Below are 23,329 nucleotides of genomic sequence, written 5' to 3' on the forward strand. Positions count from 1 at the left end.
TTATTTATTTATTTCTCTATTTTACTATCAATTAAATACAAAAATAAATAATTTATTCAATAATTGAATTTTTCTCAAAATTGAATTCTCATAAAAAATATTATCAATAAATTTTTAAATAATTAAATTCTTTCGACGAATTTTAATAGAATTTTTAAGAATAATCACATTTTTCGAGAAATTCGATAAAAATTGAAATTCTGCGATGAGTTTTATTATTTATGGAAATAATTGAATTCCTAAAAAGAATTTTATTATTTACGAAAACAATTGAATCTCTATAAAAAAAATGGAAAGATAATAGTTTATGAAAATAATGGAATTATTACGAAGAAATTAATAACAAATTTGTAAATAGTTGAGTTCTTTGTAAATAATATTGAATTCTTGTGAATTTTTATTATTTATGAAAATAATTTAACGATTTCGTAGAATTTCATCGAAATTTGTTTTAAACAATTGAATTCTTTGTGAAATTTTTATTAAAATAGTAGATATTGAAAATCATTGAATTGAGGAAAATTTTTAAAAATAATTTCAATTTGGTCAAGAATTTTATTAAATTTTTTTAAAATAATCGAATTTTGGAGAAGAATATTGATATTTGAAATTTTGATGAGAATGTTTTTAAATTTTTGAACAATAAATAATTTTTTTTGAAAATTGAGCTAAAGTTTTTCAAAAAAATTAATTGTGCAGAATTGTTTGTTAAAAGTATGAAAAATTCAGATTTTCAAAGATATTAATTTGAAACCTTTTCAAAAATAAATAATTTCTAAAAATTTACTCTGTAATGCTTTTAATGTTCAACGATTATCTAAAATTTTAACTGTAATCCATTTTTTAATCAATATTTATTAGAAAATAAAAAAAATAGGATGCAAGTTATTATTTTTTTTCAACGAAGAACAGAATATTGTTAATAAATGGTGATAAAAATAGTAATTTTATAACATTTTTTTTCTTTTTGAAAAAGAAACATATAATTTTGTATAAACAGAATTGTGATTAAGAAACAGAAAGTATGTAAATTAATTTCTATTTCTTAATATTAGTTTTTTAACAATAATTTTCAAAATTTTATCAAAATTATGAAATTTTATAAACTTTAGGAAAATAAATATTAGAAATCATAACTTTTTAGAAAAACTTTTCTTAGAAATTAAAACTTGTTAGAAAAACTTTTTTTAGAAATCACATTTTATTCGAAATCGCTTTTTTTAGACAGAAAAGATTAGAAAATATTTTTTAGAAAAAGTGACCACCTACTGAAATTCATTTTTTAATCAATATATTTAAGAATAATTAAATTTTTCTAGGAAATCGATTAAAATTGTATTAAAAATAATTAAAATTCTGCAATGAGTTTTATTTTTTATAAAAATAATTGAATTCCTAAAAAGAGTTTTATTATTATTTATGAAAATAATTGAATCCATGTAAAAATGTTATTATTTATGAAAATAACTGAATGATTGAGAAAAAATTTGTAAATAATTGAATTCTTGTGAAATTTGTATTATTTTATGAAAATAATTAAAGGTTTGCGTAGAATTTTATTAAATTTTTTTTAAATAATTGAATTCTTTCGGAAAATTTAATTAAAATAGTAGATATTAAAAATTATTGAATTAAGGAAATTTTTTGAAAATAATTGCAATTTGGCCAAGAATTTTATTAAAAATTTGGAAAATAATTGAATTTCGGAGAAGAATTTTATTATTTATAAAAATAATTGAAATTTTGACGAGAATTTGTTTAAATTTTTTATCATAATTAAATTTCTGCGAAGAATTTTATTACTTTTGAAAATAATTGAATTTCTGAAATCATTTGTAACTTTTTAAAAATAAAACTTTTTTTCGTGTTTTTAACTAAAATTCTTCTGTAAGTGCATTAATTTTAATAATTTTTGAAAATTCATTTTTAATTCAATTTTAAATAATCTAGTTAAAAATCGTAATTAACAAATAGAAATTATAGGGATTTTTTCCCTAAAGATATTTTAAATTTTCTAAAAAGTGTTTTATAAATAAATTAATTTTGGAAATTTTGGTATAAAAATAATGTAAATTATTATTTTTTTTTCAAAGAAGAACAGAATATTGTTAACAAATTGTGATAAAAATAGTAATTTTATAACATTTTTCTTTCTTTTTCAAAAAAAAAAAACACAATTTTGTATAAACAGAATTGTGATTAAGAAACAGAAAATATGTCAAATAATTTCTATTTCTTAATCTTTGATTTTTAACAATAATTTTCAAACTTTTATCAAAATTATGGAATTTTATAAATTTTAGGAAAATAAATATTAGAAATCATAACTTTTTAGAAAAACTTTTCTTAGAAATTAAAACTTGTTAGAAAAACTTTTTTTAGAAATCACATTTTATTCGAAATCGCTTTTTTTAGACAGAAAAGATTAGAAAATATTTTTTAGAAAAAGTGACCACCTACTGAAATTCATTTTTTAATCAATATATTTAAGAATAATTACATTTTTCTAGGAATTCGATTAAAATTGAAATTCTCCGATAAGTTTTATTATTTATGAAAATAATTGAATTCCAAAATAGAAATTTTCTATTTACGAAAATAATTGAATCTCTGTAAAGAACAATTGTAATAGTTAATGAAAATAATGGAATTATTACGAAAAAATTTATAACAAATTTGTAAATAATTGAATTCTTGTAAATTTTTATTAGTTATGAAAATAATTAAATGTTTTCGTAGAATTTTATCAAAATTTGTTTTAAATATTTGAATTTTTTTGTCAAAATTGTATTAAAATAATAGCAGATATTGAAAATTATTGAATTGAGGAAAATTTTTGAAATTAATTGCCATTTGGTCAAGAATTTTATTAAATTTATTTAAAATAATTGAATTTCGAAGAAGAATTTTATTATTTATAAATATAATTGAAATTTTGACGAGAATTTAAAAAAATTTGTTAACATAATAGAATTTTTGCAATCATTTGTAACTTCTTTAAATGCAAATTTTTTAGTGTTTGAAAACTAAAATTCTTCTATAAATTCATTATTTGAAATATTACAGTTTTTCAAAAATCTAAGTTCTTTAAAATTTCTAATTAAATTAATTCAAAATTGAGGTTTCATAAAAAAAAGAATTGAAGGTTTCGTGATAATTTCATAGTTTATTAGGCAAACAAAATAAACACCAAAATTCACAATTTTCTTATGAATTCTAAAAATTTAATTTTTTCCAGTACTTTTAATAAAAATCTCTGACTTTTCTCTGACTTCCCTGACCTGTGGCAACTCTATAAATTTATTGTAATATTTTTAATCTTAAGAATGTTGTTTCTTACACTAAGAAAACATTGTTTTCGATTCAAGTAAAAAAATAATTTTAAGTGATTTTGTTTAGTTGAAATTAGTTTGTAAGCTTAATTCCAATATAGAATATATAGAAAATATCTACTGCTTTGATTCAAAATTAATATTTGTTTGAATAATTATGTTTAATTCAAACATATTTTCTCTTTTGGTTTAAACAAAAAATATGTTTAAAAATGTTATGTTTAATTCAAACTTAAAAGTTGATTATAAATAATTTAAAATTAACCATAAATTATGTTTCAATTAAATATATTATTTTTTAATGAATGAACCAAAAAATATATTTAAATTAAACTTAAATTTATTTGACTGTATAGCAAAGATATTTTAAGTTTGATTTGAACAAAATTTGTTTGAATCAAATAAATCGTTTTCTCATTGTAGAAAAATATATTTTTTGATTTTTAAATTAAGTAACATAATAATTATATAAATATCTTTTTACTAAGGATAAAAATATGTCCAATATAAATATAATAGAGTATTGTTGGACCTAAATATTCTGGAGTGCGGTTAATGGTAATTTGAAAATAAAATGTACTTTTAATTCTCCTGAGGGCATTAAATCATACACCTAGAAAATAAAAATGTTATCGCAATGCAATGGTAAAAGTTGAGAATGAATAAATTTGCCAAGTGATTAAAACATTGTCAGAAAGAAGGGTTGCAGTTGCAACGAATACGAAAAAATTTCGGAGGTAGGTCACGTTCGTCGAGTTCTGACTCTTTGAAAACTTGAGTTAATGGTGCGCATACTGATCATTTGAAGACCACTAGAGCAATTAGGTCGTGTATATTTTCTTCTGGATGAATTTGCTTACAATTTCAATTTTTCAATTATATATTATTTTGTACATAAATGATATCGTTATCAGAAAAAGGGGATTAAATTCGGCATGAAGAAATTCGTGTTCAGTTCACGTATATAATACTGCTTTCGAGTAACTTTTCTAGAAAAATATTTTTAAAATAATTCTTTTCTTATTGTGTATGGGATAGTTCTGGTATTTACTCTGCAATTGTCTTAAAATTTTCATCATCTTACGAGGTTAATCTGATGGGTTGCTTGTTAAACGACGATTTGCTTTTCAAGCCAAAAGTTTTGTTCTTTCATTTTTCTCTTATTTTTCTTCCCTTCTAAATTGCACTAATTTCACTTTTTGAATTTAAAGTTTAGAATATTTTCTTAGTAATTTTCGAGAGAATTTAATTTCCACCTTTCTGTTCAGCGAACTGTTTAATTAAAAATTATATTTTTTATTTTTATAGTTATTAAAATAAAATAAAGCAACATTAGTTCTAAAGTTATTTTTAATCAATTTCATGTGTATAATAAGGTAAATAATTATATTAATTAATTAACTATAATAATCTTTGTATTTCATTCTTTCATTCTGTCTGTCCACACATTGATGTTAGTTTTTGTGTATGCTTTTGTTTTTTTTTTCTTTAAAAAATATTGTTTGACAAATCGAATGCAGGTATTTTTTCATGATTTATAATAAAATAATATTGTGGTCGTTTTTATTTTAATAAAATAATATTTGAAATTAGAAAATATTATAAGAATTATGGTTAAGAAATAAATTTTGTTTATTATATGCTTTTTTCTATAAAAACTTTCGTTTAACTGATCTAAATTATGTAAATTTTTCTCTTTTTCATTTATAAAAATATTAAATAAAAATTGTTAATTTGTTAAAAAATTATGATTAAGGAAAAGGAAATATACCAATTTTATGCTTAATTTTTATTTCTCAATAAAAAAAAATTGTTCACAAACTTATTCTTTTCTGTTGGGAAAAAGAAACATTACATATTCAAAGTTTTTTAAAAATAAAACAAAAAAAATGTTTATAAATTCTATTTGTCAATTACAAATTTTCTTTGAAAATTAAATTGAAATTTTTTTGTATTTTTAGAAAATAGAGAAAAAACTTTTACTCAATAAAATGTTCTGTTACATTTTATTTAGGAATTTCTTTCAGTGTGAAATTATTCGAAAACATCAAAAACTTCTTTTTTTTAAATAAAATATTTAATTATTATTATTTTTCTACAGGAATTAAAATATTCAAAAATATATAATTCAAACCTTTTTTTAAATAAAACAACTTATAAAAGTATTTTTATAAAACATGAATTTATAATAAATTATTATAATAATTAAAGATGTTCGAGAGATAAAATTATTATTTTATTTTATAACAGTAACTTCTTCAAAATTATTTTCATATTCAATTATTATCTGAAATTTTAACTAAAATTCATTTTTAAATCAATTTTTATTAGAAAATTCTACGAGAATTCAATTATTTAAATACAAAAGTAAATTATTCATTGAATAATTGAATGTTTTTTAAAATTTAATTCTTACAAAAATTTTTGTTATTGTTAGTTAAAAATATGAAAAATACAGATTTTCAGAGATTTTAAATTCGAACGTTTTCAAAATTCAATTATTTCTAAAAATTCAAGATATAATCATTTTAATGTTCAATTATTTATAATCTAAAATTTTTCGAGAAATTTATTTTTAAATCAATTTTAAATAATCCAGTTAAAAATCGTAATTAACAAATAGAAATTATAGGGATTTTTCCCCTAAAGATATTTTAAATTTTCTAAAAAGTGTTTTATAAATAAATTAATTTTGTAAATTTTGGTATAAAAATAATGTAAATTATTATTTTTTTTTCAAAGAAGAACAGAATATTGTTAACAAATTGTGATAAAAATAGTAATTTTATAACATTTTTCTTTCTTTTTCAAAAAAAAAAAAAACACAATTTTGTATAAACAGAATTGTGATTAAGAAACAGAAAATATGTAAAATAATTTCTATTTCTTAACCTTAGTTTTTTAACAATAATTTCCAAACTTTTATCAAAATTATGAAATTTTATAAATTTTAGAAAAATAAATATTAGAAATCATAAATTTTTAGAAAAACTTTTTTTAGAAATTAAAAATTGGTAAAAAAACTTTTTTTAAAAATCACATTTCATTCGAAATTGCTTTTTTTTAGACAGAAAGGATTAGAAAAATTTTTTTAGAAAAAGTGACCACCTGCTTGCATTATTTTTAATAATTTTTGAAAAAGTTTTTTAAGAATTTTCAAATTTATTTGTTTACAATTCAATTTTACAAAATTTCAATAATTCGTATATTCTTCAATTAAATATATTAGAAAATAAAAACTATTGAAATCATTTTTAAGAAAGTTCAATTAAACTTTTTCAAAAAAATTAATTCTGCAGTATTGTTAGTTAAAAGTATGAAAAATTCAGATTTTCAGAGATTCAAAATTCAATTATTTCTAAAAATTCACGCTCTAATGTTTTTAATATTCAATAAAATCCAAAATTTTAACTGAAATCCATTATTAAATCAATTTTTATTAAAAGATTCTACTAGAATTCAAATTGTTTAAATACAAAAAAAAATATTTTGAATGTTTCTTAAAATTAAATTCGCATAAAGAATTTTATCAATAAATTTTTAAGTAATTGAATTCTTTTGACGAATTTTAATAAAATTTTTAAGAATAAATTATTATTCTTAAATTTTTAAGAATAATAATTTATTCTTAAAAATTTTATTAAAATTCGTCAAAAGAATTCAATTATTCAAAAATTTATTGATAAAATTCTTTATGTGAATTTAATTTTTCAAGGAATTCGATTAAAATTGTATTAAAAATAATTAAAATTCTGCGATGAGTTTTATTATTTATGAAAATAATTGAATTATTGAGAAGAAACTTATAAAAAATTTGTAAATAATTGAAGTTCTGTGAAATTTTTATTGTTTATAAAAATAATTGGGATTCTAGCGAGATTTTTTTTTCAAATTTTGAACATAATTGGATTTTTTGATAAGAATTTAATTACTTTTGAAAGTAATATAATTTCTGCAATTCAATTTTTTTTTAGTGTTATTAACTAAAATTCTTCTATAAATCCATTATTCTAATCCATTAATCCATTAATTTTTTTAAAACAATTGAATTCTTCTTGGGAAATTTTATGAAAATAGTAGATATTGAAAATCATAAAAATGAGAAAATTTTTTGAAAATAATTAAAATGAGGACAAGAATTTTTTTTGACATTTATGTAAATAATTGAACTTTGGAGAAGAATTTTGTTATCTATAAAGATAATTAGGATTTTTACGAGAATTTCTTTCAAATTTTGAACATAGTTCAATTTTATAAGAAGAATTTTAATTTTTTTGAAAATAATTGAATTCCTGTGAAATTTTTATTATTTATGAAAGTAATTGAACTTTGGAAAAGAATTTTGTTATTTATAAATATAATAATTGGTATTTTTACGAGATTTTTCTTTTTTAATTTTGAACACAATTGAATTTTATTACTTTTGAAAATAATTGAATATCTGCAATTATTTATAATTTCTGCAAAATTCAATTTTTTTGAATGTTTTCAACAAAAATTTGAATTAAAATTTTTCTAAATTCTATTATTTTTAAAGTTGCTAATTTTATTTAAAAAAGTAAGTAAGAAGTTAGTTAGAATTGTTGTTGGTCATTAATAATATAAATTTAATTCTTGGTTGAAAATTATTTTCTAATTTGAATCTCGAATTAATAATTGGTGTCTGTACTGGAAAACTTGTTCCAATTTTTAGCCAATTTGACGGTCTTGGAAATTTTCATTTTTGGAATTTTATAGTATGATAAAATAAAAATAAATTTTTCTATGCAATTTTCGCTGAAAAAATTTATTTCATTTGCAAATTAGAAAAGAACAGAATTTGCATTAGATGGAATTTTTTTTCATTTCTTTAAGCATAGTGCAATATGCAGGTGTATTTAATTCAAATTCCCAAAGACCTCGGCAATTTTCGCAAGGTTCAATTGCAGCACTGGAAACACGTGTAAATTGGTTCATTTTCAAGTTTTTGGTTCTATTCGTATTTTTCACACGAACGTGTTTCTAATTTAGCTTTTGCGTCTTGATATCTTTTCCTTCAGTCTTTCTCTCCTGCGTCTTTCCTTTCTTATTAATCCCTGTTTACAAATCGTTTTGATGTAATGAATTCTATCAAGGAATTTATTGACACTTTTCAAAAGTTATTTATTAATTGTCAATTAATTACCATTTTATTGTCAATTGATGAAGAAGTAAAGGAAAAAAAGGAGAAAATAATAATTGAATACTCTGTTTGATGGTATACTCTTTTGATTCCCACGAATAGGCGCGCTTGTGTTTTTAAGACTGAACATAAGTTTCGCGTGTTTAACGTTATACACGGTTCGTGATGATTGCTAGTCTTTCATTAAATACAATTATACATGTTACTCGATGCTGTTCCTGTCAAAGACTTACGGTTTTATTTTTCAGCAAAGGGAAGACTTAATTTAAACTCTTCTAAATGCTAATTATACCTGTGAAAAACGTGTTTGTTATTTTGTATTTTTGATTCTATATTTATATTGACTCAACAATTTGCTTTTGACCAATTCTTTTGTAAAAGTCCGCAAATTAATATTTTTCATTTAATTATCATCCACAAATTGATCAAATGAAGGAATTATTTTTTATTAAAAATATTTTTTCTAAATAATAAAAGTTAAAATCTTTTTTTAGAAACTTTCTGATTAATTTTTTTTCTCGTGAAGCAAAATTATTGTGTAATAAAAATTTCGTTAAAATAAATTTTATAAATAAATTTTTATAAATTTCGTTCAGAACTTTAGTAGGTATCATATTTAATTAAAAATTGTTTCAGTTGTCTAACATTTGGCTTCGATTAATTAAATGAATATATAATTTTTATCATTCAATGAAAATAGAGTAGAATATTTCTTGACTACTTTAGAAAAAAATTATTTGCTGAAAAGTTTTTTTTTTATATTTTTTAAAGTAAAATCCATCTGCAAGGTTTTTAGGAAACAGGCAATAGGCATGCGTTATTAGGATACATCCGTGTGAACGGAGACCCAGTCACAACACTCTCAGCCCCAAGAATCGATATCAGCCTATCCAATATAGCCTAGGAGTTGGTCCAGGTCAGGCATCTTTACCCGTTCTTGTAAAAATATTGTTTTATCCTTCCTTTTAACGTTTTATTCTCCAGTTAATATTTCCATTTGAGAGTTAAATTTTTCATTAAAATTGTAGTCTTCATTTGTTTGTTAACTTTTTTTAATGGAAAAAATAAGAATTATTTTCTTTTTACAAAACTAATTTCTTCTGTTTTTAAACAAAATGGATTAATTGTTTATTCATACAAATATAATTATCTGTTATCAGGCTTTAGATTGGTCAAAACATGTACACAAAAATTTACATAGAAATTGGACAAAAATTTTTTTTAATTAATTCATCACTACATTGACTTGATATTTTTTCCCTTGATCATTTTTCATCATTGTTTAAAGTAATTAGAATTTTATTTTATTTATAAACAAAATAAAACTTTCTATTGAAAATAATTGTTTTTAAAAAAAAAGGATTAAATCGTAATTTTTAGTCAAAAAGTAAATCTATTCATTGATCTCTCATCATTTTAATTTTTATTATAATTAAAGTTACAAAATTTATTCACTTTTAAATGAATTTCCTTTTGATCTGCTATAATAAAAATTTAATCTATATTTGAAAAATTATAAGCTAACATTCATTAAAAAAAATGTTTTTTAATAAAATTTTATTGAAGTAATCGAAAACATGCATTCAGATTTTCAAAGATATTAATTTGCAACCTTTTCAAAATTAAATTATTTCTAAAAATTTACTCTGTAATGCTTTTAATGTTCAATGATTATCTAAAATTTTAACTGATATCCATTTTTTAATCAATATTTATTAAAAACTTCTACAAGAATTCAATTGTTTATTTATTTTTTTCTTTATTTTATAATCAATTAAATAAAAAAATAAATAATTTATTAATGTGAATTTTTATTATTTATGAAAATAATTGAATAATTTCGTAGAATTTTATCAAAATTTGTTTTAAATGATTTAATTCTTTAGGAAATTTTTATTAAAATAGTAGATATTAAAAATCATTGAATTGAGGAAAATTTTTAAAAATATTTTCAATTTGGCTAAGAATATTTAATCGTTATTATTTTTATATAGGAAATAAGATTTTCAAAAATTAGGTATATATTAGAAAATAGAAAAAAGAAATAATTTTTAAAAAAATCCAATTAAGGGCATCCGGGAAATAATACTGGTTTCGTGATAGACGTCTCATTTGAAAAGAAAAGAATATTTTGAGTCGGGATTTTTTGGTAAATATAGAGAAATGCTTTGGGACCAGCGGTCCTCTCGGAATTTAGAGAAATTTTGATAAATAATTATTGAAAAAAATTGTTTAAATATACGGAAAAAGGGGATTATGAACGGTTTGGTATCGCGGTCTCATTTTGAGAGGATAAAATATTTCGGGTTCATATTTGGAGGGGTGATAGAGGAAGACTCTCCGAGGAGCGGCCCTCTCCGTTTTTGCAATAATTTTGCGAGGAAATTATTTTATTAACGATTGAAAGTGGAGTAATTTGAGGTTAATACATTTCCCTCAGTTCAACTCGCGACCACTTCCGAGAATTGGCGCCACCTCCTTCACCACTGACACATAGATCCACTTGTCTGTGTGCTGACCGCCATATTGTCTCCCACTTTCGCCCAAAATCCAACTTTTGTAATTTCGTTTTTCAATATTTATTTCAAAAATTACTTGCAAATTTCGAGAATATTCTTTATCATCACGAATTTCCCTAATTATCATGATAAATCGAAACTAAATATCTCTAATTATTTAGGAGTGAGACGACACGCGGGAAAACACTTTTTGGGTTCGATTTTTCCCGGATGCCCTTAAACTTTATCAAAAAAGTTAAATCTGCAGAATTGTTAGTTAAGAGTATGAAAAATTCAGATTTTCAAAGATATTAATTTGAACTCTTTTTAAAATTAAATTATTTCCAAAAATTTACTCTGTAATGCTTTTAATGTTCAATGATTATCTAAAATTTTAACTGAAATACATTTTTTAATCAATATTTATTAGAAAATTCTACGAGAATTCAATTGTTTATTTCTTTATTTTACAATCAATTAAATACAAAAATAAATAATTTATTGAATAATTGAATGTTTCTGAAAATTAAATTCTCATAAAAAATATTATCAATAAATTTTTAAATAATCAAATTCTTTCGACGAATTTTAATAGAATTTTTAAGAATAATTACATTTTTCGAGGAATTCGATTAAAATTGAAATTCTGCGATGAGTTTTATTATTTATGAAAATAATTGAATTCCAAAATAGAATATTTCTATTTACGAAAATAATTGAATCTCTGTAAAAAATTGTAATAGTTTTAATGAAAATAATGGAATTATTACGAAGAAATTTATAACAAATTTGCAAATAATTGAATTCTTTGTAAATAATACTGAATTCTTGTGAATTTTTATTATTTATACAAATAATTCAATGATTTCGTAGAATTTTATCAAAATTTGTTTTAAACAATTAAATTCTTTGGGAAATTTTTATTAAAATAGTAGATATTGAAAATCATTGAATTGAGGAAAATTTTTTAATATAATTTCAATTTGGCCAAGAATTTATATTTTTTTCAAAATAATTGAATTTCGGAAAAGAATATTATTATTTATAAAGTTAATTGAAATTTAGATGAGAATGTTTTTAAATTTTTGAACAACAAATAATTTTTTTTAAAATTCAATTACACTCTTTCAAAAAAATTAATTCTGCAGAATTGTTATATTTAAAAGTATATGAAAAATTCAAATTTTCAATAATATTAATTTAAAACCTTTTCAAAATTCAATTATTTCTAAAAATTTACTCTGTAATGCTTTTAAAGTTCAATGATTATTTAAAATTTTAATTGAAATACCATTTTTTAATCAATATTTAAGAATAATTACATTTTTCTAAGAATTCGATTAAAATTGAAATTCTGCGATGAGTTTTATTATTTATGAAAATAATTGAATTCCTAAATATAGAATTTTTCTATTTACGAAAATAATTGAATCTCAGTAAAAAATTGTAATAGTTAATGAAAATAATGGAATTATTACGAAAAAATTTATAACAAATTTGCAAATAATGGAATTCTTGTGAATTTTTATAAGTTATATGAAAATAATTAAATGTTTTCGTAGAATTTTATCAAAATTTGTTTTAAATATTTGAATTTTTTGGCAAAATTCTATTAAAATAGCAGATATTGAAAATCATTGAATTGAGGAAATTTTTTGAAATTAATTGCCATTTGGCCAAGAATTTTATTAAATTTATTTAAAATAATTGAATTTCGGAGAAGAATTTTATTATTTATAAAGATAATTGAAATTTTGACGAGATTTTAAAAAAATTTATTAACATAATTGAATTTTTGCAATCATTTGTAACTTCTCCAAAATGTAAATTTTTTAGTGTTTTTAAAACTAAAATTCTTCTATAAATCCATTATTTTTAATAATTAATTAGATATATATATATATAACTATTAAAACATTTAACTAATTTCAGAAGAATTTGAAATATTAGTTTTTCAAAAATCTGAATCGTAATTTTTAGTCAAAATGTAAAAGCTTTTACGAAGTTAAAGTCCACAACGTTGATCAACGAAAAAAATTTTATTAATGCAATCAAGTTTTATTTTTAATTTAATATTTAATCGTAAAATAATTATTATCAAAACATAAACATCAATCTTTTTTTTCTAAATATTTTTTGTGTCAATATTGCTGCGTAATTTTTAATTAATTTACTCAGTGAACAATTTTTATTCGTTGATCAACGTTGTGGACTTCAACTTGGTAAGCTTTTCATTGATCTCTCATTATGTTAATTTTTATTATAATTGAAGTTACAGAATTTATTCACATTTAATATTTAAATGAATTTCCTTTTGATCTTCTATAATAAAAATGTAATCTATATTTGAAAAATTATTAGCTAACATTCATTAAAAAAGGAAATTTTTTTTTTTTAATAAAATTTTATTAAAGTAATCGAAAACATGGAGGATTTTTGGAAAATTTCAAATCACAATCTGAAAATATAATGCTAGTCTCAATGAAGTAATTTTTCTTTTCAATAATTACACACAATTACATAATGAGCACAAAATTATAGCAATTTTATATAATGATTATTTTTTCTCCTCTCCGAGACTTAAATTTCTCACGTAGAAATTGGATATAATTTCGGTTATTCATCCCCCCCTGTAATAAAGACACTTGAAAAAAATTAAATTATCTGGAATTTTGGTAATAACGAGAAGGTGGAGTCAGAGAAAAAAATAAGTCAAGCAAGAAATTTACTCGAATTTTGAAAAAGAATTTCCGTTTTTAGTGCACTTCTCACACATGTATAACCATCACCAATTTGAAATATTTATTTTTCGTTCTGAAATTTCGAGAAATGCCATAAAACTGTGTAAAAATAAACATAGCGTGTGATGGTCGGGTGGCGCTAAAAGTTAACCTTGCTAGGATTATTACCATTGGAGATGAGAAAATGTAAAAAAGAAAAAAGAAAAAAAAGGGGTTCTCTTTTACTATAGACAACGTGTATAGTGTTATATAGACTTATATCACCTCCGTGTGAGTCGTTGTTTACCGGAAGTAGCCACTGTCTGTCTCGACCATGAGGAGCCAATTAGAAGGAAGTGGATAAAAAGCCGGACTTCCTATAGAGTTTAGACCTATAATGTGTCCCAGCCAAAGAGAGGGGAATGCACCCGGCACATGCAAGTGCATTGCTCACTGCATTTGTGTTTCATTGTATTTATATGTATACGTTATACGTACGCCATGCAAATACCTTCTATGTTTAAACAATGCACCTTGTGTGACTGTGTTTTCGCACACAAAGGTTCAGTCTAATTCCACAAAGGTATAAAGGTAATTCCTCATTTCAATGCACAATAATTTTCATGTTTAGTACCTTCGAGCAAATTATCGGAAAAGACTATTATTGAAATTATGGTTTATAGTTGTAGGGATCACCTTAGTGGAAAAAAGAATAATAATATAACTGCTGTTTCAGTTCAAACATTGTTGTTATGAGTGTAATGAGGGGTCAATTTCTTTTTTATTATCACTGCTGAATAATAATTGCAAAACATCAGTTTTTAGTTTCTTATTATTGTTTACACTATTCTTGCTGTTTACACTTATTTTTTTCATTTTACGTATTCATTTTTCTTTACAAATTAATATTCAATTGTGTACTCTCTCTCTCTGAATTAGTAAAAGTGATTAATAATTTGAATTAGTGAATGAATTTTTGCTTTTCAATTAGTAAATTTTACTAATAAATAGTAATTTCTACTAATTTATTGGTAAAATTTACTAATTCAAAAGCAGATCACTCCGAGTCAGGATTCCAAAAACAAAAAAAAACAATTTCTTTTTTAACATTTCAACAGCACGGCTGTCCTCTTCAGAAACTACAATTTATTAAACTACGAAACCTTCAATTTTTTCTATTTCTGATAATAATTTCTAATTAAATAACTTTATTCATAAAATAGACAAACTTTAAAAGGTATTAATTTGAAATTGAATAAAATTTCAATATTGAATGATTTCTATTAGAAATTTTAAAGAACTCGTAGATTTTGGAAAAAACTGTAATATTTCAAATTCTTCTGAAATTAGTTAAATTTTGTAATATATATCTAATTAATTATTAAAAATAATGGATTTATAGACGAATTTTAGTTTTAAAAACACTAAAAAATTTGCATTTTATTGGAGAAGTTACAAATAATTGCAAAAGAACAATTATATGTTAAAAAGCTTTTAAAAATTCCCATCAAAATTTCAATTATCTTTATAAATAATAAAATTTATTCTTCTCCAAAATTCAATTATTTTAAAAAAATTTAATAAAATTCTTAGCCAAATGGCAATTAATTTCAAAAAATTTCCTCAATTCAATGATTTTCAATATCTGCTATTTTAATAGAATTTTGCCAAAAAAATTCAAATATTTAAAACAAATTTTGATAAAATTCTACGAAAATATTTAATTATTTTCGTAACTAATAAAAATTCACAAGAATTCAATTATTCACAAATTTGTTATAAATTTCTTCGTAATAATTTCTATAATTTTCATTATCTATTACAATTTTTTTTACAGAGATTCAATTATTTTCGTAAATAGAAAAATTCTATTTTTGAATTCAATTATTTTCATAAATAATAAAACTTATCGGAGAATTTCAATTTTAATCGAATTCTTAGAAAAATGTAATTATTCTTAAATATTGATTAAAAAATGAATTTCAATTAAAATTTTAAATAATCATTGAACATTAAAAGCATTACAGAGTAAATTTTTAGAAATAATTGAATTTTGAAAAGGTTTTAAATTAATATCATTGAAAATTTGAATTTTTCATACTTTTAAATATAACAATTCTGCAGAATTAATTTTTTTGAAAGAGTGTATAATTGAATTTAAAAAAAAATTATTTGTTGTTCAAAAATTTAAAAACATTCTCATCTAAATTTCAATTATCTTTATAAATAATAATATTCTTTTCCGAAATTCAATTATTTTGAAAAAAATATAATTCTTGGCCAAATTGGAATTATATTAAAAAATTTTCCTCAATTCAATGATTTTCAATATCTACTATTTTAATAAAAATTTCTCAAAGAATTTAATTGTTTAAAACAAATTTTGATAAAATTCTACGAAATCATTAAATTATTTTCATAAATAATAAAAATTCACAAGAATTCAGTATTATTTACAAAGAATTCAATTATTTGCAAATTTGTTATAAATTTCTTCGTAATAATTCCATTATTTTCATTAAAACTATTACAATTTTTTACAGAGATTCAATTATTTTTGTAAATAGAAAAATTCTGTTTTGGAATTCAATTATTTTCATAAATAATAAAACTCATCGCAGAATTTCAATTTTAATCGAATTCCTCGAAAAATGTAATTATTCTTAAAAATTCTATTAAAATTCGTCAAAAGAATTTAATTATTTAAAAATTTATTGATAATATATTCTTTATGAGAATTCAATTTTGTGAAACATTTAATTATATTATTTCTTTTTGAAAAAGAAAAAAGATGTTATAAAATTTCTATTTTTAACACAATTTGTTAACAATATTCTGTTCTTCTTCGAAAGAAAATAATAATTTGCATCATTTTTTTTTAATTTTCTAATAAATATTGATTACAAAATGGATTACAGTTAAAATTTTAGATAATCGTTGAACATTAAAAGCATTACAGAGTAAATTTTTATTAATAATTGAATTTTAAAAAGGTTTCAAATTAATATCTTTGAAAATCTGAATTTTTCATACTTTTAACTAACAATTTTGCAGAATTAATTTTTTTGAAAAAGTTTAACTGAATTTGTTTTAAAAATTATTTAATGTTTCTGTTTTCTAATATATATTTAATTAAAGAACTTACGAATAATTGAAATTTTGTAAAATTAAATTGTAAACAAATGAATTTAAAAATGCTCAAAGAACTTTTTCGAAAATTATTAAAAATAATTGATTTTTTGTAAACTAGAATTTTAGTTAAAAATTCTTGAAAATAATAATTAAATTGATAATGATTTTATTACTTCGTCATCTTTAATTTGTATAAAACATGAAGAAAATAAAATTCTTTATGAGAATTTAATTTTGAGAAACATTCAATTATTCAATAAATTATTAATTTTTTTATTAAATTGATTATAAAATAAAGAAATAATTGAATTCTTCTAAAATTTTCTAGTAAATATTGATTAAAAAATAGATTTCAGTTAAAATTGTAAATAATCATTAAACATTAAAATCATTACAGAGTAAATTTTTGTAAATAATTTAATTTTGAAAAGGTATATCTAATTAATTGAAGAATTTCTAAATAAACGAAATTTCGTGTAAAATTGGATTGTAAACAAATGAATTTGATAATTATTAAAAAAAACTTTTTCAAAAATTTTTAAAAATAATTGATTTAAAGAAAACTTTTAGTTAAAAATTTTTAAAAATAATAATTGTATTGAATTGATAAAAATAATTTTGCTAAAGTTACGCAGTAACAATATTCTTATAATATAAAATAATGATGTTATTACTTAATCATCTTTAATTATTAGAAAACATGAAGAAATTGATCACTCCGAGTCTTTGACTTGGAGTGCTCGATATCTTCTTGTTTTATAATAATATTCTTAAAATTTATTGAATTTTAAAAGGTTTGATAATTTGAATCTTTTGAAAAATTTGAATTTCTATGGTGAAAAAATAATGCGATTAAATATTTATTTAAAAAAGGAGTTATTGTTGTTTTCGAATAATTTTACAATTAAAAAAAATTCTTAATTAAATGTAATAGAACAGTTTTCAGAGTACCTAATAATTTTTAGAGTGAATCAGAATATTCTTTAGGGTCAGGGAAAGAGAAAAAATTTGAATTCTTCATAAAAATTTTATAAACATTGTTTTAAATAATTAATTTTTTCGAAATATAATATCAATATTATCTATTATAAAAACTTTATTTTAAATAATTGAATTCTTACGAAAAACTTTATGCGTGAAAATAATTGAATTTTTCGATTAATTAATTTTGAAATAGTATTAAAAATAATTGAAATTCTTCTATATGAGTTTTATTATTTATAAAAATAATTGAATTCTTGATTAGAATTTTTTCACAAATTTTTTTTTTTTGTAAAAATTGATTTTCCATGAAAAATGTTATTATTATAGTGAAAGTAATTTAATTATTGTGAAGAAGTGTATAAATAAATTTTGTTAAATAATTGATTTTTTCGAAATTTTTTTGAAAACGCTTTTCTAAATTAATTGAATTTCTGCGTGGGAATTTTATTAGTTATGAAAATAATTTATATTTGAATGAACTTTAACAATTTTTTAAAAATAATTGAATTGTTTTGCGAAATTTTATAAAAATATGTATACTAGATATTGAAAATAGAATTTCGAATATTTTTTGAAAATAACTGAATCGTTTTAAAGAATTTGATTATAATTTTTAGTTTTTTGATTTCTTATTAGCAAATTGAGTATTATTTTTTAATTTCTAGTATTCGGAAAAGTAGTGTAAATTCTCAACAACAAAAATAAATAAAACAGAAATAGTAGCTTTTAGTGGCTGTTTAAAAAAAATACCCAAATAGTAGCATAAAGTAAAAAGAGTAGTAAATAGTAGGTTTTAGTAAATGAGTGCGATGTTGTTTTTCGAACATTTTTTTTTCTATTTAAATGTTTGCTGAATTTTTTTTTTCGTTAATTTGTTTCTGAAATAATAATTGAGTACCTATATTAAATTGAATAAGTAATATTGTGTTAGCAGTTCTTTTAAATTTGATTAATATTGTGTGATGAAGTGCCACTCGAATTCAATCATCTCGGCGTGAAAATAATTTTCACATATGATATGTATGGCATTTATTGGCTGCGTCTAAAAGTCAGTCAATATTTGTTGGATGGAATTCAACTTTCTGCGTTTATATATTACACACATAGTGTTTATAATTGCGAAGGGATGAATGTGTCGGTATAGATTTTTTTATGTAAATAATAGTGTTAAAGTGTAAGTTGACTTGCAGCAACAAGAATGAATAGTCGCAGTCTTGTCTCTTCGATAGGAGTGATATTAATTTTAAACATTCAATCCATGACAGAAAATAAACATGTTCCATTCTGAAACGTGTACTTAACGATACTTTGAAGGTGAGAAGCCCCACGGGATCTGCATTCACTTGTGTATTTTTGCGGTTTACCACAGGTGCTACCTGACTTTTAAAAGTCTTGTCGTGCCCGCAAAGATCCTTAGTCACATTCATCTTGTTACTGCTAGGGTTTCCTTATTTGTTTTCAGGTCTTTTTTTCCCCTCCAAACCCCTCAATTTACGTTTTTATTCCCTGCCACAAACGATAATACTATATTTAAGGAAATGATTATTGGAAATTTTCCAATATTTGAGGAAGCATTTTAATTTGCCTTTTATATTAGATTTATTGTTTTTTGTTCCTTATTTTTATTCATAATAATATTGTATATACTCGGAAAATGCAGTCTTAAAGTTTTATTGTTTCCTTTCACGGAAGAAAAATTGAATAAAGTAAAACGGAAAAGTATAAAAATAGTTAAAATGTTAAAATGTAAATTAAGTGAAAAATAAGTTTATAAATAACTGAAAAAGTCATTTAAAAAATTCTGTAAAAATTCTATCTCAAATAATCAATTTTTAAAAAATATATTCACAGTAAATCGTGAGGTATAATAAAGTGTTGCAGATTAAATTAACACCAAAAAAGATTAAAGTAATCAATTTTAGTGTTATTTTTTACAATGAATGAAATTTTAGTTCATTACATTTTTTTATAACTATAAAATTAAAGACGCCCAAGTAATAAAATCATTATTTCATATTATAAGAATATTATACTTCTTCAAAATTATTTTCATTATTTCAATTCAATTATTATTTTCAAAAAATTTTAACTACAATTTTACTTTATAACGATTCTAAAGTTCTGAACATTCAAATGAACGAAATTTATTTATTTCTTTTTCAATTTAAATTTTTGTTACAATAATTTTGTGTCACTATAAAAAAAATTATTTTTAAAGTTTCTAAGTGTAAAATTTAAGTTTTTAATTTTTATTGCGAACAGTAATTTATAAAAATATTTCTATTAAAAAATGTTTCAATCATTTGAACGTTCAAAACTTGTGGATCATTTTATATCTATTATTTTTAATAATTTACGAAAAAGTTCTTTGGCAATTTTCAAATCCATTTGTTTACAATATTCAATTTCACGAAATTTCAATTATTCTTAAATTTTTTAATTAAATGCATATTAGAAAATAAAAACTTCAAATAATAGAAAAAAAAATTCAAAAACTTTTTCAAAAAAATTAATTTCAAAATTCAATTATTTCTACAAAATTCACGTTGCATTGCTTTTAATATTTAATATCTAAAATTTTAATTGAAATTAATTTTTAAATCAATTTTTATTAGAAAATTCTACTAGAATTCAAATATTTAAATAAAACAATTAATAATTTATTAAACATTTGAATGTTTCTTAAAATTCAGTTCCCATAAAGAATTTTATCAACAAATTTTTAAATAATTGAATTCTTTCCACGAATTTTAATAAAAAATTTTAAGAATAATTACATTCTTCGAGAGATTCGATTAAAATTGTATTAAAAATAATTGAAATTCTGCGATGAGTTTTAATATTTGTGAAAATAATTGAATTCCTAAGAAGAATTTTATTGTTTTTTAACAATATTTAATTTTTGCGAAGAATTAATATTCTTCGATTTTTCAATTCTTCAATTTACTATTGAAAATAATTGAATTTCTTCAATAATTGCTACATTGATTTTAATATTCAATTATTATCTAAAATTTTAACTTCAATTCATTTTCAAATCAATTATTATTAAAAAATTCTACGAGAATTCAATTATTTAAATAGAAAAATAGATAATTTATTAAATGTTTCTTAAAATTCAATTCTCATAAAGAGTTTTAACAACAAAATTCTAAATAATTGAATTCTTTGGACGAATTGTAATAAAATTTTTAAGAATAATTATATTTTTGGAGAAATTTGATTAAAATTTGATTAAAAATAATTTAAATTCTTCGAAGAGTTTTATTAATTGTGAAAATAATTGAATTTCTAAAAAGAATTTTATTATTTGTGAAAATAATTGAATTTCTAAAAAGAATTTTATTATTTGTGAAAATAATTGAATTTCTAAAAAGAATTTTATTATTTTTGAAAATAATTGAATTTCTGAAAAGAATTTTATTATTTACGAGAGTAATTGAATCTCTAAAAAGAATTCAATTAAACTTTTTCAAAAAAAATAATTTCAAAATTCAATTATTTCTAAAAAATCATGCTATATATTGCTTTTAATATTCAATTATAATCAAAAATTTTAACTGAAATGCATTTTTATGAAATGAAAATTATTAGTAAAAATAATTGAATCCTTAAGAAGAATTTTATTACTCTTGAAAATAATTGAATTTTATGCAATAATTTGTAACTTCTCTAAAATTAAATTTTTTTCTAATATTTTTAACTAAATTTCTTCAATAAATCCATTATTTTTAATAATTTTTAAAAAAGTTCTTTGAGAATTTTCAAATCTATTCGTTTACAATTCAATTTTACAAAATTTCAATTATTCGGAAATTCTGCAATAAAATATATATATTGAAAAATAAAAACTTGTAATAATTTCAATAAAAATCCTAATTAAACTTTTAAAAAGAATTAATTCTACAGAATTTTTTTGTGAAAAATATGAAAAATTAAGAATTGCAATGATTTTAATTTGAAACTTTTTTAAAATTTAATTATTTCTAAAAATCCACATTATGCTTTTAATATTTAATTATAATCTAAAATTTTAACTGAATCTCATTTTTTATTTTAATCATTAAATTCTTTGGACAAATTTTATTAAAATTTTTAAGAATAATTACATTTTTCGAGGAATTCGATGAAAATTGCATTAAAAATAATTGAAATTCTGCAAAATGAGTTTTATTATTTATGAAAATAATTGAATTCCTAAAAGAATTTTATTATTTATAAAAATAATTGAATCTCTGTAAAAATGTTATTATTTATGAAAATAATTGAATTATTGCGAAGAAATTTATAAAAAAATTTGTAATTAATTGAATTCTTGTAAAAATTTTTATTATTTATGAAAATGATTGAATGTTTACGTAGAATTTTACTCAAATTTTTTTAATAATGGAATTCTTTTGGAAAATTTTATTGAAATAGATGATATTGAAAATTATTGAATTTCAGAAAACTTTTTAAAATAATTGAAATTTTGACAAGAATTTGATTAAAATTTTGTAAAATAATTGAATATTAGAGAAGAATAAATTTTATTATTTATAAAGAGAATTGAAATTTTGACGAAATTTAAAAAAAAATTTTTAACGCAGTTGAATTTAGTAACCATGTTACTAAGTTAGTTACTAAGTTAGTTAGTAAGTTAGTAACTAACTTACTATTCTCTCTGGAGTAGCTAAATTTGTCGAATTTTTACAAATCGTTTACTTTTGTGTTTTATATAAAGTAAAATTTCATTCATAGTTAAAAATAACATGAAAATGGATTATGTTAATTCTTTCTGGTGTTAATTTAATCCTAGAGGGATTAAACTGTTGCAGATTATTTTAATCCATTCTAGTGTTATTTTAACACCTCACGTTTTACTGTTGTGTTTTCTTTGTTGCATTCAGTTTTTATTTTTACAAAAAAGCATTTTTTTTATACAAACTCTATTTTTAAAGATTTTTTTATATTTCGAAACAATAATTTTCGATTCAATGAATTGAGCTTTTATGAAAATAATAAAAAAAAAAAAAATTCTGCAGAGTGAAGCAGCTTGCAATAAATACATTTTTTAGCAAGTGAATTTAACCTTTCATTTACACATTTTATTTCATTATTTCGATATTTTTGAAAAGAATCATTCTTTTTTGAAAATGAATTTCACTTGTTAGGAAAAAATTTTCATTCTAAAATACCGCACATTGCTGGAAGAGATGTTTTTTTTTTTTTGACGGATAACTTTTGTTATCTTTTGAAATAAATGAATTTAAATAAATTTTTATCTGCTTTGTTAGAGTTTGTTCTTGTTTCATACATGTCAAAAAAAAAAAACAACAATTTTTCCTACAATGTAGAAATGAAAAAGTTTACAACGAACAAATGCGATAAGCGAACCAACATTAAATCAACTACTCTCACAGTCGTCGATTCAATTTCGTCTGCGTATTCTCATGAGAACTCCAGCTGCTTCTCTCTTCAACATTTCAAACTGTAAAAAATGGTACTTCTTTTATTGAAAAA

General features: G+C 20.4%; 1 protein-coding gene across 15 annotated transcripts in view; it reads left to right on the forward strand.

Moving 5' to 3' along the window:
• Positions 1-23,329, forward strand: part of LOC122498042 (growth factor receptor-bound protein 14-like) — an 857,844-nt gene that overhangs the window by 192,212 nt on the left and 642,303 nt on the right. The window lies entirely within an intron of this gene.

The sequence above is a fragment of the Leptopilina heterotoma genome, unplaced genomic scaffold (genome assembly GCF_015476425.1).
Source record: "Leptopilina heterotoma isolate Lh14 unplaced genomic scaffold, ASM1547642v1 Lhet_14, whole genome shotgun sequence".
Classification (NCBI taxonomy): domain Eukaryota; kingdom Metazoa; phylum Arthropoda; class Insecta; order Hymenoptera; family Figitidae; genus Leptopilina; species Leptopilina heterotoma.